Genomic DNA, 15,532 nt, shown 5'->3' on the forward strand with positions numbered 1-15,532 from the left:
ACTAGTTTCACTAAGGAAAAGGCTATATTATTACAGTTAGTTTCCCAGGAACTTCAAAAGGGAAGTAGCAAGCACTGCCCATAAATTGACCAGCTGCTGCTCGAGTTTGAGCAAGTATTTCAAGAACCCATGGGGTTACCTCCTAAAACAGATCAAGATCATAAAATAGTGCTGAAGAAGGGTACCAGCCCAATTTCTACTCAACCCTATAAATACCCTTACTACCAGAAGGCAGAAATAGAAAAGATAGTTACTGAGCTTCTCAAAACAAGGGTGATGAGGCCCAATTCCAATCCTTTTTCATCTCCTATCCTTTTAGTGAGAAAGTATGTTGGTAGTTGGCTCTTATGCATGGATTACCAGGCTTTGAACCAAGAAATAGTTAAAGATAAGTTTCCCATTCCCATTATCAATGAATTGTTGGATGAGCTACATGGGGCTAAAGTGTTTTCAAAGCTAGACCTAAGGTCCTGATATCATCAAATCCGGGTGGTGCCAGAAGGTGTTCCAAAGACAGCCTTCCGTACACATGAAGGCCACTACAAATTTTTGGTAATGCCTTTTGGGCTTACCAACTCCCCATCCAAATTTCAGGTGCTGATGAATGCAGTTTTATGAATGTTTGTCTCGGTGTTCTTTGACAACATTTTAGTCTACAATAGTAAATGGGAAGAGCACGTGGGGCATGTAAGGCAAGTGTTGGAAACTTTGTCGCATCATAACTTTTATGCCAAGAGGTCTAAATGTCACTTTGGGGTGATTGAAGTAGAGTATCTAGGGCACATTATGACTAGCAAAGGGGTTAAGGTAGATCCTAAGAAGGTGGCAGCTATGGTAGAATGGCCAACTCCCAAGAACACCAAGTCCTTACGGGATGTTTGGATCTAACGAGGTATTACCAGAAGTTCATATGGGGTTATGGGCTCATTACAGCCCCGTTAACAACCCTCTTGAGAAAAAATGCTTTTACATGAGATGAAAAAGTTGCTAAGGCATTTTAGGAGCTCAAATCAGCTGTGACAACACCTTCGGTACTCAAATTACCTGATTTTTCTCAGTCGTTTACCATTGAATGTGACACTAGTGTTTGTGGAATAGGGGCTATTTTAATGCAACATAGGCAGCCTATAGCCTTCTTGAGTAAGGCTCTAAAGGGGAAGGCGCTAGACCTTTCCACCTACAAAAAAGATCTTCTGGCCCTGGTCACGGCAGTGCAAAAATGGCAGCCTTTCTTGTTGGGATAGGCCTTCATCATCAAAATAGACCAACAGGCCCTTAAGGTCCTGATAGAACAGAAGGTGGGAACTATAGCCCAATAGAAATGGGTTACCAACTTGATCGGGTATGATTTTCGAATCGAGTACAAAAGTGGGTAAAGAAAACAAGGTTGTAGATGCCCTTTCCAAAAGGCATGAACCTGACTGCAACTCAGAAGATATATTGGCCCTCATTACATTCCCTACCCCAATTTGGATGGAAGGGCTAAAGGAGAGTTAATCTTCCCCCACTTACAGCAAATTCTGTCCAAGTTCCAAGCTATAGAGGAAGTTCCTAAGGGGTTTATAGCCCAGTAAGGTATTATTCTTAAAAAGGGAAGGGTTGTGATAGATCACTAGTCACCATTTAAAGAGAAGGTACTAAAGTTCATTCATGAAGATCCCGAGGCAGGACATTCTAGGTATCTTAAAACTTATATGAGGGCTAAGAGGAATTTTTGGTGGAAGAGCATGAAGAAGAGTATTAAAAGGGTGGTGCATGAATGTGATACCTGTCAAGTTAACAAGGCTAAAATTGTATGGATTCCAGGGCTTCTCCAACCTTTACCCATACCAGAGAGGGCTTGGGAAGAGATTTCCCCAGATTTCATAGAAGGGCTACCAGTTTCATAAGGGGCTAATGTGATTTTAGTGGTCGTAGACAGGCTAACTAATATGGCCAATTCGTGGCCATAGCCCATCCTTATACAATAGTGGGAGTGGCTCAAATCTTTCTTAAGAAGGTGTTCAAACTTCACGGCTTGCCCAAGACCATCATCTTAGATTGAGACCCTATTTTCCTAAGTTCCTTCTAGAAAACCTCGTTTAAGCTACAAGGGTTAGCTCTAAACTACAGTTCAACTTACCACCCGGAGACAGATGGCTAAACAAAGGCACTGAACAAGTGCTTGGAGGGCTACTTGAGGTGCTATGCTGCTTCAAAGCCCAAGGGCTGGGTTTAGTGGTTACCCATGGCCAAGTGGTGGTACAATACATCTTTCCACACTTTGACCAAGATTCCCCCATTTGAGGCCCTGTACAAGTACCCCCCTCCCCCAACCAAACTCACTACTTATGTGTCTGGAACAACAACCAACGACACAGTGGACCAACTACTCAGGACCAAAGACCAAATTAAGACACACTTAGGGAGAATTTGGAGTTGGCTCAACAAGGAATGAACTTTACGCAGATCGAAAGAGAACAAAGAGGGAACTTGTAGAAGGGGACTGGGTTTACCTCAAATTGCAGCCTTATCGTCAAAAGTCAGTCACTACTCGCCATAACTTAATGCTCTCACAGAGGTTTTACGGGCCATTCAAGGTAGTCCAACGCCTGGGAAAGATGGCGTACCACCTTGATCTGCCAGCAAACGCCTGCATCCATCCTTTGTTCCATATTTCCTGTCTCAAATGGAAACTTGGGACCTGGACTCGAGCCTTCTTTTCCCTGCCACTAGCCAACACCCACAGAGAGATACAACCATAGCCTGAGGTTGTCATGGACTGTCGAGTGAAGAGACACGGCCACCGTGTCGTGATTGAGGTGTTAATCAGATGGGTGGGGGCATCAAATGAAGAGAATAGCTAGAAAATACTTAGGAGGATGCAAGAGTTTTACCCACACCTTGTGGGCAAGTTTCTTTAAAGGGGAGAGATTGTTACTAGGGATGGAGTCTGAAAAGGCAAGAAAAAGATTTCAATCATGAGAATGATGACAAGACTTCAAAATGACTTTGTTGAACTGAAGGGGATGAAGTGAAGTGTGAAGTGGATCTCGAAATGTAGCTTAGAGAAGGGACGAAACACATCGTTTGACATGAGAATAAGGGGGAGTGGAAGCAACGCACCGTTTTGGTCTAGAAGGAAACTCCCCATTTAATTAGAGATTGTCAGTGAAGCGCACTTTGCACCTGAGGAATTGTTACATTTTATTACTTGTATTCTTATCTTTCAATAGTTAGTTATTTTAATATCCATGTGTTATTTTGTTATTGGTATAGTTTGTTACTCTACTAAGAGCATCCCCATTCGGGCTTGCGTAATGTATTTTTTCCTATAATTTGGAGAATAATTTAGGGTTTTGCTCAACAATCCATCCCCATCTCGATCCCCATTTTGCGATCTCCATTTCTAGTCTATACAGGAATTTTCCATCTTTGTTGAAGTACTATACATCCGCATCGTATTCTTGGCTCCATCATTCTCTCCTTCATCCCGCATTTTCTTCTCTCTCGCTAAGGTAAACAGTTGGCCATCCCTCGCACTGAAGCACCATCGATTGCCACTCTCCATCTCTAATTTTTGTAAGTGAAAAATGTTGAATTTCTCCATCGTATGTTTGTCTTCCTCAAATTTTCTTCTCTCTCTCTCTCTCTCTCTCTCTCTCTCTCTCTCTCTCTCTCTCTCTCTCTCTCTCTCTCTCTCTCTCTCTCTCTCTCTCTCTCTCTCTCTCTCTCTCTATTTCTCTCTTCAATATTTTCTTCCTCCCGACGCCATGATCAAGTTTGGAAGTGATCTAGAATTCATCACTAAGGTATGCAGCTTTCACTATTTGAAGTTATATCGACGACGTTTGAGGTCTTAATTATGTATTTATTGCAGCACTTGTTATTCTTTGATCTCCATGTTGAGGGCAAACTACAACTAGCTTCTATCTGCTACAGATCCTAAGCTCACCCTTTTGCTTGCTTTTTCCAGGTTCTCTCTCTCTCTCTCTCTCTCTCTCTCTCTCTCTCTCTCTCTCTCTCTCTCTCTCTCTCTCTCTCTCTCTCTCTCTCTCTCTCTCTCTCTCTCTCTCTCTGTGCTACTTTGTGATTTTGTTGGCTTTCTTCCATGGCTATATCCAAGGGAAAGGGGAGTAAAAAAAATGAAATGTAGAGTATTATGGTTTTAATTGATTCAGTTTCAAAGTCAGTCCAAAGAGTGTCAAGTTGAGGAAGCCATGTCATTTTAACCTTCCTATTACAAATAAATTTATCCCCATGTCATGCTTGTGCCCAAGTTAAGTCCCATGCTCTCCCACACCCCCCTCCCCATCTCGGTCTGATAGCCCATTTCAACTTTTTAGATGCGTGGCGTCCAGCTCCTGTGCTAGCCTCACAAGGATGTCGTTTTTATTTTTCTATAGTTGATGACATTTCTAAATATATATGGCTATTTCCTATACAATCAAAATCAAATATCTCATCTGTTTTCTTGGCCTTTTTGCACTATGTTAGTAATACCTTTTCTACTAATGTCCTTGTCGTTCAGTCTAATTGGGGGGGGGGGGGGGGGGGGGGGGCAAATTTCACCCTCTTAATTCGTTACTTAAATCACTTGGTATTACTCATAGGATAACTTGCCTATATTCTTATGCTCAAAATGGTACCATCGAAAGATGCCACCACCACATTGTAGAGACTGGCTTGTCTCTTTTAGCATATGCGTCAGTACCCCATCAATATTGGGTAGAAGCCTTTCAAACCACTATTTTTTCTAATTAATCGAATGCCAACTCCAATTCTTCAAAACTCATCTCCTTTTTGAACTTTATTTAATCAAGTAGCAGATTACGAATTTTTATGCATTTTTTGTATGGCCTATTGGCCCAATTTGAGACCCTTTAACCACCACAAAATTGATTTACAGTCTCAACTTTGTTTTTTATGGGCGACAGCCTGGATCACAAAGGATACTCTTGTCTTCACTTACCTATAGATCATACATATTTCTCCGGAAACATTATTTTTTTTTAAAGTGAATTTCCATTAAAGTCCATCACATCCCTTGTGTCCAGCCCACAATTCATTAGCTCGGCCTCTCTCATTCTTTTTACATACCTAGGCCCCTATCACAAGAACAAGGAGGCCGGCCTAGTTCCCTCACTTTCTATCTACCCCCAACTCATTAGCTCACCCACTCCATCCCTCCCACCTAGCCTAAATTTGTTAGCCTAGCCCCCTTCCCATTTAGTTTCCCCTTCCCATTTAGTTTCCCCTTCATCCTCTAGACCTAACTCTAATTCTCTCAAACCTTTCCTGTCGCAGCCCACATATGTCAACACTTTTGTTGGGTCACCCTTTCCCTCACTTCCTAATCCTGCCATCCTTAAATCTCGTTCGAGTACTTCCCTTCTCCCTACCATCTCAGCTCCCCCTCCTTACCATCCCATGGTTACAAAATCAAAATCCAATATCCACTGTCCATTGATCCTAATCGATGAAATTGTGCCTTGGCCATCCTCTAAATCTTCAAATACATCATCCTCATAGCCCTCCCTATCCATCACCTCTTCATCTTCTCACTCCATTCCCGAAGAACCCTCTTCATATACCGAGGCCTCTAAATACCCTGAGTGGTGTGTAGCCGTGGTAGTAGAGTTTCAGGCACTCCTTCAGAACAATACCTGCGTCCTTGTTCCTCCATCTTCAAGCCCAAACATCATTGGTTCCAAATGGGTCTTCAAGACCAAACGTAGGGCTTATGGAACCTTTGAGCTACGTAAGGCTCGCTTTGTAGCCAAGGGTTTCCATCAACAACACAGGCTTGACTATAATGAGACCTTCATTCCTATAGTCTAGCCCATCTCCATACGGCTCGTTCTCTCTCTAGCAGCAACTTCCAACTGGCCGTTGCACCAATTGGACATTCAGAACACATTCCTGCATGGTGACCTTGAAAAAGATGTGTATATGCAGCAACCACCTGGGTTCATTAATCTGGATCTTCCCTCCCACATCTATAAGTTAAAAAAATCTATTTATGGGTTGAAACAAGGCCCTAGGGCAGGGTTTTCAAAACTCACTGATAGATTAATTTCTCTTGGCTTCCATGGTTCAAAATATGATTCCTCCTTGTTTATTCTTCGTAATGCATCTGAGTTTATATATGTTTTAGTATATATTGATGATATTTTGGTAACTAGTTCTAGAAACAAGTTTATTACCAATTTCATTATTGTGCTTGGCTCCTATTTTCCAATCAGGGACCTTGGTCCTTTACACTATTGTTTAGGCATTAAAGTTACTAGAAATTCCAATGGTCCACTTATTTCACAGCCAAAATATATTTCTATAACACCTATCCCTATGGAAGGGCCTTTAGAAAATGATTTCAAGAAAAACAACGGGAATTATCATTCATTTAAAACTTTTCCCTTTCATGCCAGGATACGAAAGATTCCATTTTTATAAAATAAAACTTGTTTCTTATTTTAAAGAGAGTTACAACAGGAAACATTAAACTTTATAATTAAAAGTCTTTCACATAAAACATTGTGCTTAGGCTTCCAAACTCTTCCCCTTGGGCCTTGTTCGTCCTGACGCGTACTGCTCGTCTTGCCCCTAGGAGGGCACACATAAAAACTAAAATGAATCGAAGACTCTTAAGCATTACTTCATATAGTTAAAATATCATAACATAGGTTTTTAGTCATGCATTCATCACTCCATACATACTGTACATAAAGCATTCGTTCATTTAAAACATTTTTTGGTGTGGTTTTTCTTGAAAAGGATTTTCTCTCATAAAACATTTTTTTTCTTCCATAAAACATTTCCTCACGCCTTGGGCCTTCATTTCTTAAAGAATTTGAGCATACATGCATTCTTTATTAACATGCATACATTCTTTCTTATTACTTTCATTGGACGTTACACACTGTTACACCCCATGTGTTGGGGTTAGTAGTCTTTTGGACTTGAACTTCACCCATGGCCACAGGTTAGAAATCCCTTTCCATCAGGGTGCAGCACTGGGTACAATACCAGTACTACTTACCCGGCATTGCAATCTACCCATTCATTTGGTACCCATTCATTCATTCATATAGCTATTACGTATTTTCATACATTAAAACTTTGAATTCTTTCAATCATTTTTATTTATTCTTTTCAGTCCATTCAGTTCATAAACATGATTTAAAAGTATAGGCTTAAACCTCAATATTTAAAAGCAGTCTTTGAAATCATAACATATGCATCGTTTAAAACATCAGTCCGTAGCATCCTTAAACATCATCTTTCAATGCATCATTTAAAACATCATCTTTCATAGGGTTATTTTAAAACCTCAGTTCATAGGGACACTTTAACACATTTTCTTCGCGTTCTTTAAAACATTGCTTAAAGCATGAGGTGTTAGCCTCTCATTTTGTTTTGTGAAAATACATCCAATGCATATAACATATAGACATCCATTAACATGCATACACTTAATACTTTGGGTGCATAAAAAGGGGTTGCCAAGAAGGGAAGTTACATACATATACTTAAAAACTTATACTTAGCATTTTTTTGTAAAACATTGTTCGTGTTATTTCATAAAGCATCGTAAAGGAAAAGATTTTCGTTCATTTTCATATTTTTGGAAAACTCTAGAAGCATACGAATATAATACGTACCTGGACTCTATGCCATACTCATTTCATGCAGTCTATTGATGTACGTGTCAAATGACAACCTAGATACATACACATAACCTTAACATCATTCTCAATCTAGTAAATAAGCAATTAAACTAAAAATAGAACTACACCTCGATTGAAAACACCCTCCTTCTATCTCGTGCCCTTACGTGCCACTTACTATTCTAAAACCTTCGGGATCCACTTGCAGTCACTACCTCTGTCTTCTATGTCTTCCTTATCATGTTTTCCCATCTTTGGACCCACTTGAGTCACTTTATCCAAATTCAATGTTCTACTTCGAGGTTTTATCTTTTAAATTAAACCTCCATGATGCACCTTAGAATTAAGATGCTAAGACCTTTGTCTTACTTTTCTATTAACCACATTTCGATGCATGACTCAAACCGACTAAGTAACGCATCCCAATTATAGACGATACACCCGTCACTTCCTTCATGCATCCTAGCCCATACTAAATCCTCATTCCCATCCATACATGCGACATGACTTTAAGCCCACTCTAAAACTTAAACATCTTGTAACCATGCTTAGGACAATTTCCCATTATATATGGTAAATCAGTCCTGCACATGTGTCTCACCAGATGCACATGTACATTGCCCCTTTATCACCTAAGATCAACTTATAATCCTTTAAACACCCGCTTGTATAGTCAAGCTCCATACTTTGATACCAACTTCTATTCAAACCCGGTCAGCAGGAACTTCCTACTTCCCAGCCCTTTACAAGTTCATTCCAACACTTACACGAAAAGACCCAATCACATTACACCTTCGTCTCATCAAGCTAACATCAAGCTACACCGTGACACCCGTCATTATGACAGGGTCACCTCACAACTACTTTGGGACACTGTACCATAATTCCTGACACTACCCACACATTCTACGCTCCTCAACTATGCCATCCAAACTTTCATGACATGCCATGCATCACGACACCACATAGAGTACACTCCATGTGAACTCTCTTCCATCCACACTACACCACACTTACACACTACTACGATGCATGCCACACGGTGCATCACTGCACAACATGAAGTACACACCACATGTACTACCTTCACAACACTACGCTACACCACATCACCACTACAACACACACTTCACAACCACACTTCACAGCACAGTCCACAACACTTCACAACACACTATGCAACTACACCCAACACTTCACTACACAACAAATTCTACAAACAACCAACTAACATCTAACATAAATAATAAGGGAGAGAGGGTTATACCATCGTCAGAATTAACTTGTGCGTTACTCGCTACCTGTCAATGTCGATGACGTCGAAAGAGTCAGATCTAGGGTTCCTCGACTAGATCTAGGCTTTGGCAGGTGGATCAAGGCTGTGTGAGGTGGCCGAGGTCATGGAGTGGTTGCGTAGTGGTGGTTAAGGCCATGGGTGGCGGTGGAAGGTTGTGCATAGTGGCGACTAGCCATGTACAATGGTTGTTCACAATGGTTGGGGGTTGTTTGGGCGCGTGGGTTGGTGGATATGGAAGGGGTGGCCATGGGGAGGCTTATAGTGGTCTCGGAATGGTGGTGAGAGATAGAGCACAAGGGCCAGTGGGTGCTTGTGACACCATCAGAGTGGCGGGGCTGTGGCACCACTAGCCTTACGATGGGACAAACATGTGCGTGAAGGCTTCGTGTGATGGAGAGGAAGTGGGGACTATGGGGCTTTGGATCAAGGGGAGGAGGAAGGGGCTGGTCCTAAGGAGGTCATGGTGGTGCTCTGTGGGGAGCCAGGTCGAAGAGAGGGAGAAAAATGGGTAAAACCCATTTAGGGAAGGAGGGAGGAGAAGAGAGGGAGAGCTGCACCGTAGGGGGTTCAGTGGGGTGGTCACCGATGACGGCATAGGGCTGGAGAAGCAAATCGGGTGAGAAGGGGAGGGGCTTCCATCGGGTATAAGGGGAGAGGGAAGAGAGAGAGGGAAAGAGAGGAAATGAGGGAAAAGAGCTAGGGACTTAGGTATTTAATCAAGACCCTTCATCTTGGGGTCTCCAAAACGATCTAACGTTAAGAATTAAAACACTTATTTAACTTAAAACACTGAGAGGAATTAAGACAGAATATTATTTAACTAAAATCTAGCTTATAAAATATAATTTTTCATCATTAATTAAATGATGAAGTTTTGTTAATTACTTTTAAGAGAATAAAATCATTTAAATAAATTAGAGCTTTTAACATAAATTTAAATCTCATAATATTTTTAAATGACTAAAATCATTTAATTAAAATAATTTTTCACAATTATAATATTTTTGGAGCTCTTCAAAAATATTATAATTGTCTTATTTAAAATCAAGCTTAGTCCAATAACACTGAAAATATCTCATATAAATATTTTCAGGACATTTAAAGATATTCAAAGGCTTTAAACACAGGGCTTACTTTAAAAATCACTTAATATCTTTAAAAGTAAGCCATCGAGGTTCAGCACGCAGCATGAGACTCGTGACCGTAAGAGAGAGAAAGGAGTGGGATATTACAGTTTTAGATTTGTTGTTGCGTACAAATATGCATAAATCAAAGTCTTCTCAACACCAATGTCTTCATCGGGTAAGCTCACTGCACTCAAAGGTTCCTCTTTTGAGGATTCACAACTTTATCACAGTGTAGTGGGCAGCCTTCAATATCTGGCCCTCACTAGGCTAGATATGTCATTATTTACTGTTAATAAAGTGTGCCAGTTCATGCATTATCCACGGCTTCCTCACTAGCAAGCTGTCAAGCGCATTCTTCGTTATCTCACTCTTACACAACGTTTTGATCTCCATTTTAGTTCTACTTCTTAATTATAATTATATGCTTTCTACTTCTTCATTACAATTATATGCTTTCTCTGATGTTGATTGGGTCAGTTGCCCTGATGACTGTAAGTCCATTGGTAGGTTTTGTATTTTCTTTGGTTCTCATCTCATCTTCTGGGGTTCTGAAAAGCAACCCATAATTGCTCGGTCTTCCACTGAAACCGAATACAAAGCTATTGCTAACACAGCTTGTAAACTTCTCTTGCTACAATCTCTTTTGAAGGAACTTGGCGTGTTTCTTAAAAGTCCTCCCACATTGTGGTGTGACAACTTAGGTGCCACTTACTTGACTCTTAATCCTATTATGCATGCTCGAACTAAACATGTTGAGCTTGACTATCATTTTGTTAGACTGTGTGGCTGCTAAATCTCTATGAGTTTCTTTTGTCTCCACTAAGGATCAACTAGCTGATATTTTCACTAAGCAATTGTCTTCCACTCACTTTGCTCAGTTACCATCAAGCCTCACAATCTGTCCCATGGTGCTTGGATTGTGGGGGAATATGCAGTTGAAGTATCTTCTCAGCAGGAGAAGCTCGAAAACTTCTAGAAGACTTTGGTGCACCTATACTAACATAATGGTTACTAGTGGTCCTAGTTGTCTCGAAATCTGTTTGTAAATTCAAATGTAATTCCATGTAAATGCTCATTCATTTCTTTGAGACATTCTGTATAAATGGGACCTACGGGCCAATGTACAAAAGATAGAAAAATATATAAACAAAAACTCAGTAGACTCTGGAATATGTTAGATGAATTTTTCCAAACACCTGTTGTGCACTTTTCCTTTCTTATTATATATGGTAGAACACACACACACAGAGAGAGAGAGAGAGAGAGAGAGAGAGAGAGAGAGAGAGAGAGAGAGAGAGAGAGAGAGAGAGAGAGAGGGTGCTTTCCAAGCGTGCATAGTGTTCTTTTTTTAACTTGCCCAAATGGGCTGAGTATGCATGTTACAGCAAGTCCTGAGTGAGATAGCAAATGATGTTTCACATCAACTAGCTAGTAAGCTAGTACTAGAGCAAGGGAAGCTCTAAAGTGTCATTTGGAAGAAGTAGAATTAGAAGAAGTTTTTCCTTGTATTCAGCTGGCCTATTATAATGATTTCAAAATTATATTTGAAATTCCGATGGGAAGAATAATTAAAATATAATGTATGTTAAAATATGAACGTCCATGATGATCTTAAGCCATTTGAACTATTTTTATATACTTTTAAAAAACTTTAGGGAATCAAAGTCTGGGACCAAGCAGACAAACTATGTTTTGTTTCTTTAAAAGTAGAACAAACAAAACAAATCTTTATTCCCTGGGACCGAAAGATGTGAGTTCTTTGGTCCAGTCTCCAAATGATGCTCCCTCACAAAAAATGGCTTGTTTCTTTGATGCATGCAGTACTTAAAGTACAGTGATGGAAGGAATAGAGCGGACCGCCTAAACGCATTATTTTTCGCGATTCTGATAATTATCCAATTAAGTATATGAACGAAGATAACAATGAAGGCAAGTTTCATGGCTAATATCCACTACTTTTGTCACAATAACTGATAAGTCATGGATCATGTCAGCAAGTTGCATGGTCGGGTCACCCTCAATGTACGATTGCACATGGTTATGGTCCTAAAAACTTTAATGTCTGAAAGCTCATAAATATATATCCATGCAATGAGCTGATTCCTGGCATCCAATAATCAATGCAGTCGGCAGGAATGAAGCTTTCTTTATATTTAGTTGTATGTGATCTGGACCATTCCCCTACGTTTATTGATCATGATCGTGTATCTTTAGATATGTCGTTTCAATCAGGTATTTATTCCACAACATTGCTACGGAAAAAGATTAAGGGAATGTATATTGATTCACACACCTAAATTACCTCCTTTTTTTACTTCAATTAATTTGCATCTTAGGCAATTCAAGTTTTCAATTTGTAAATCAAATGACCAGTACTTTTTGGCATTTATCTTCACCATTAAAATGATGCAACATCTCCTATTTTCTACATATGAACTTAACCCAAATCTATACTTATGGTGCGATCAGTACGACAACAGAAGTACTCTTTTGGCTAGTATTTAAACACTTTAGTCACGTTCGAAATGGATGTGAGGTTGTTCAAATATTGAAGACATGCATGTTCAAATAAGATTGACTTGCTTTCGAATGTCCAGACCGTATATAGTTCGAAGGTGTGTAGTTACAGTTTGAACAGTAACTTGAAATGTTTGAATAAGAAAGTTCCTATTTCGAACGACATTCAAATAAGGGTTATTATTGTTTGAACGATGTGACTGTAAATGGTTCAAATGTATTGCCTTTCCTTTCAAACATAATTAGGTAACGCTTTTGTTGTTCAAATAGGAGTGATTGGCATTTGAATGCTTTGCTATACTCATTCAAATGAGCGTTTGAAGATGGACTTGATCTGTTTGAATATTTACCCATATGTGGTTCGAATAATTTATGTTATGGTTTGAAATTTATTTTGGTCAAAATATTTACGTCTGAACAAAAGTGAGTTCATCCGAATAAAAAAGCTACATGTTCAAATGGAATGGCGACTTGTAGACCGAACTAATATTGTAACCATTCAAACATCCTATGTTAACCCTATACCATTCGAATAGTGATTAGACCATTCTGAACATAAAATATCGTAAGCTTTCAAACAAATGAAGTTTCATTTGAAGAGTAGGCAGTAACCGTGAAATTTAAACATAATATATAAATTGTTCATGAAAATGTTATGAGACTACAATCTGACTCTAAGTTAGGGTCATGGTACAAAATATTAAAAACACTACAAAATGTTTGAAATGGAATTGGAGGCATAAAAATTTTGAACATCATCACCTACATCTCTTGAAGCATTTCTATCTGCTAAATTTGTAATCGCATTTCTATGGTGGATCTTCAAACTTTATCTATTTATTTTGTTGACAAGACTCCTACAATAAGCAGCAAAATTAGTGTGACACCCCGACTCTAACATATGGAAACGCGGAAATCATGACGTCAAAATGATGACAATACGAGTCACGCACCCCAACGATAAGTGCTCCTAGTGTGTGCAACATGCAAAATGTATATAACAAGGTCATAGTGGATGATTAAAAGTCAACCAATTAAGTACCAAAAATTTAAATACACACAAACTAAAATAAAAGTATTTCAAACTATCATATAGTTATCCAACAAAAGTAAAGTAAAGACCAATATTTGCATAACCAAAAAGTGATACATAACCCACAAACCAAAGTGACCACACATCACTCCCCCAATGAAGTCACATTCTCAGGCTCTACATCATCATTTGCATCAAAATTTATGGTACCATATGACGGTATAGTACAGCATCGAATACCATGAGATTATCAGTCTCAGCAACTAATCAACCAAACAATCCAAGAGATAAAAATACCTTAATGTATCCAACAAACATACATGCACATGATGAAACATGTATACACTCAAAATAAAAGTAACCACCCACCATTTTCCCGAGAAATGGCCCAATCATACAATCCAACATTTTTCCATAAAATTGTTCACATATCCATTTATTAAAAATCACAATTTTTTCAAAAAATGGCTCATTAACCAATTAGCATTGTAGGCGGAAATTGCAGGTAGGACTCTACCACCATCCCTGCTTACCATAATTCCTACGCATGTACCATAGGTGGGACTACCACCATTCCTATAGTCTCTTTTTCATCTCTCTCAATCCTTACCAATCATTTATCACAAATCAACCCAAATTCCTGAAGATCTAGTTTTTATATACAACGCATAAATATGCATGCCATAATGCAATAACAATCATGATACCAAACACAACATAATACACACAAGCACAATTCATCTCAATAAACAAACCATCCTCAAATCTAACCCGACCCCGATACTCCTCAGACTCCAAGTCAGGCACAACCAACCAACTGTAGAAGATTTGTTAGTGCAAAAATACAATTAAATCTCAAGAAATTCTTTGAAAAATTACTTATAGTGCTAAAATATAATTTTTGAAGGATCACGGAGATGCTAGAGGTGGCGGCACAGCAACGTAACAATGTAAATTCGGACAAGGCCGTGGTTCTCAAAATATCTAATTTTGAAATGGGATAAACGAAAACTTGAGATGGCTAGGGAAGAACTTAGAAGTGTTGGTGAAGCTACTAGTAGTGGTAGTTGCCCGTGGGTGGCGTTGAAGGCTAAAATACCCAAGTCGGAAAATGAGATGGAGGGGCTTCAATGGTGCTGGATTGGGGCTGAGGAAGGGTGGGATAGGTAGTTGGAAGGTTGCCAGTGAGGTGGTGAGAAGATGGTGGCCCAAGGTGGTAGAACGGATGTGCTAGGACACTAAGATCATGTGACTTGAAGCCATGCGTAAAGGAGTTTGGTGATGTAGGAAGGGCTAAAAATGGAGGGGTGAGTTTGCTGACTAGTGGGCAAGGGAATGAGTGTGGCAGCGAAGGCCATGGGTAGCGCATGTCGGTGCAAAAACACAAAACCCGAATGGGTTTCACATGGCTAGCGGAGAGAGAGAGAGCATGAGGAAGGTAGGCTGGGGTGGGGGAGGTTGCCGAAGGGTGGTGGAGCTAGTGGGTTGGGCGGTGACGCCAGACAGTGGTGCACAGCGAGGCTGGGTAGAGGAGAAGAATCGAGAGGAAGAAAAAAAGGAAGGGAGAAGAGAAAAGCTAGCGTGCAAAAGAGGAGCAGGGGGAGAAAGGAAAAAAAAAAAAAAAAGAGGAAAGAGAAAAAGGAAAAAGAAAAAAGAAAAGGAAAGAAATAACGTCTAGTCTTTCCAATCTTAGTCTCAAAATTGATCCAACAAAAATAATTTCAAAATGGTGAGTTAAATAAAATAATTTAGAATAAAAAGTAATTTAAGTAATGAACAATATTTAAAACAAGAAAACATTTTAAATTAAATTTCACAGTTAAAAGTCTTAAAATAATACAACATAGATCATCTAAAATTTAAAACAAGAAAGCTCATAATCTTAATTATTTAAATAATTTACTTAATTAAA

This window comes from Carya illinoinensis, chromosome 8, assembly GCF_018687715.1.
Source record: "Carya illinoinensis cultivar Pawnee chromosome 8, C.illinoinensisPawnee_v1, whole genome shotgun sequence".
NCBI classification, from domain to species: domain Eukaryota; kingdom Viridiplantae; phylum Streptophyta; class Magnoliopsida; order Fagales; family Juglandaceae; genus Carya; species Carya illinoinensis.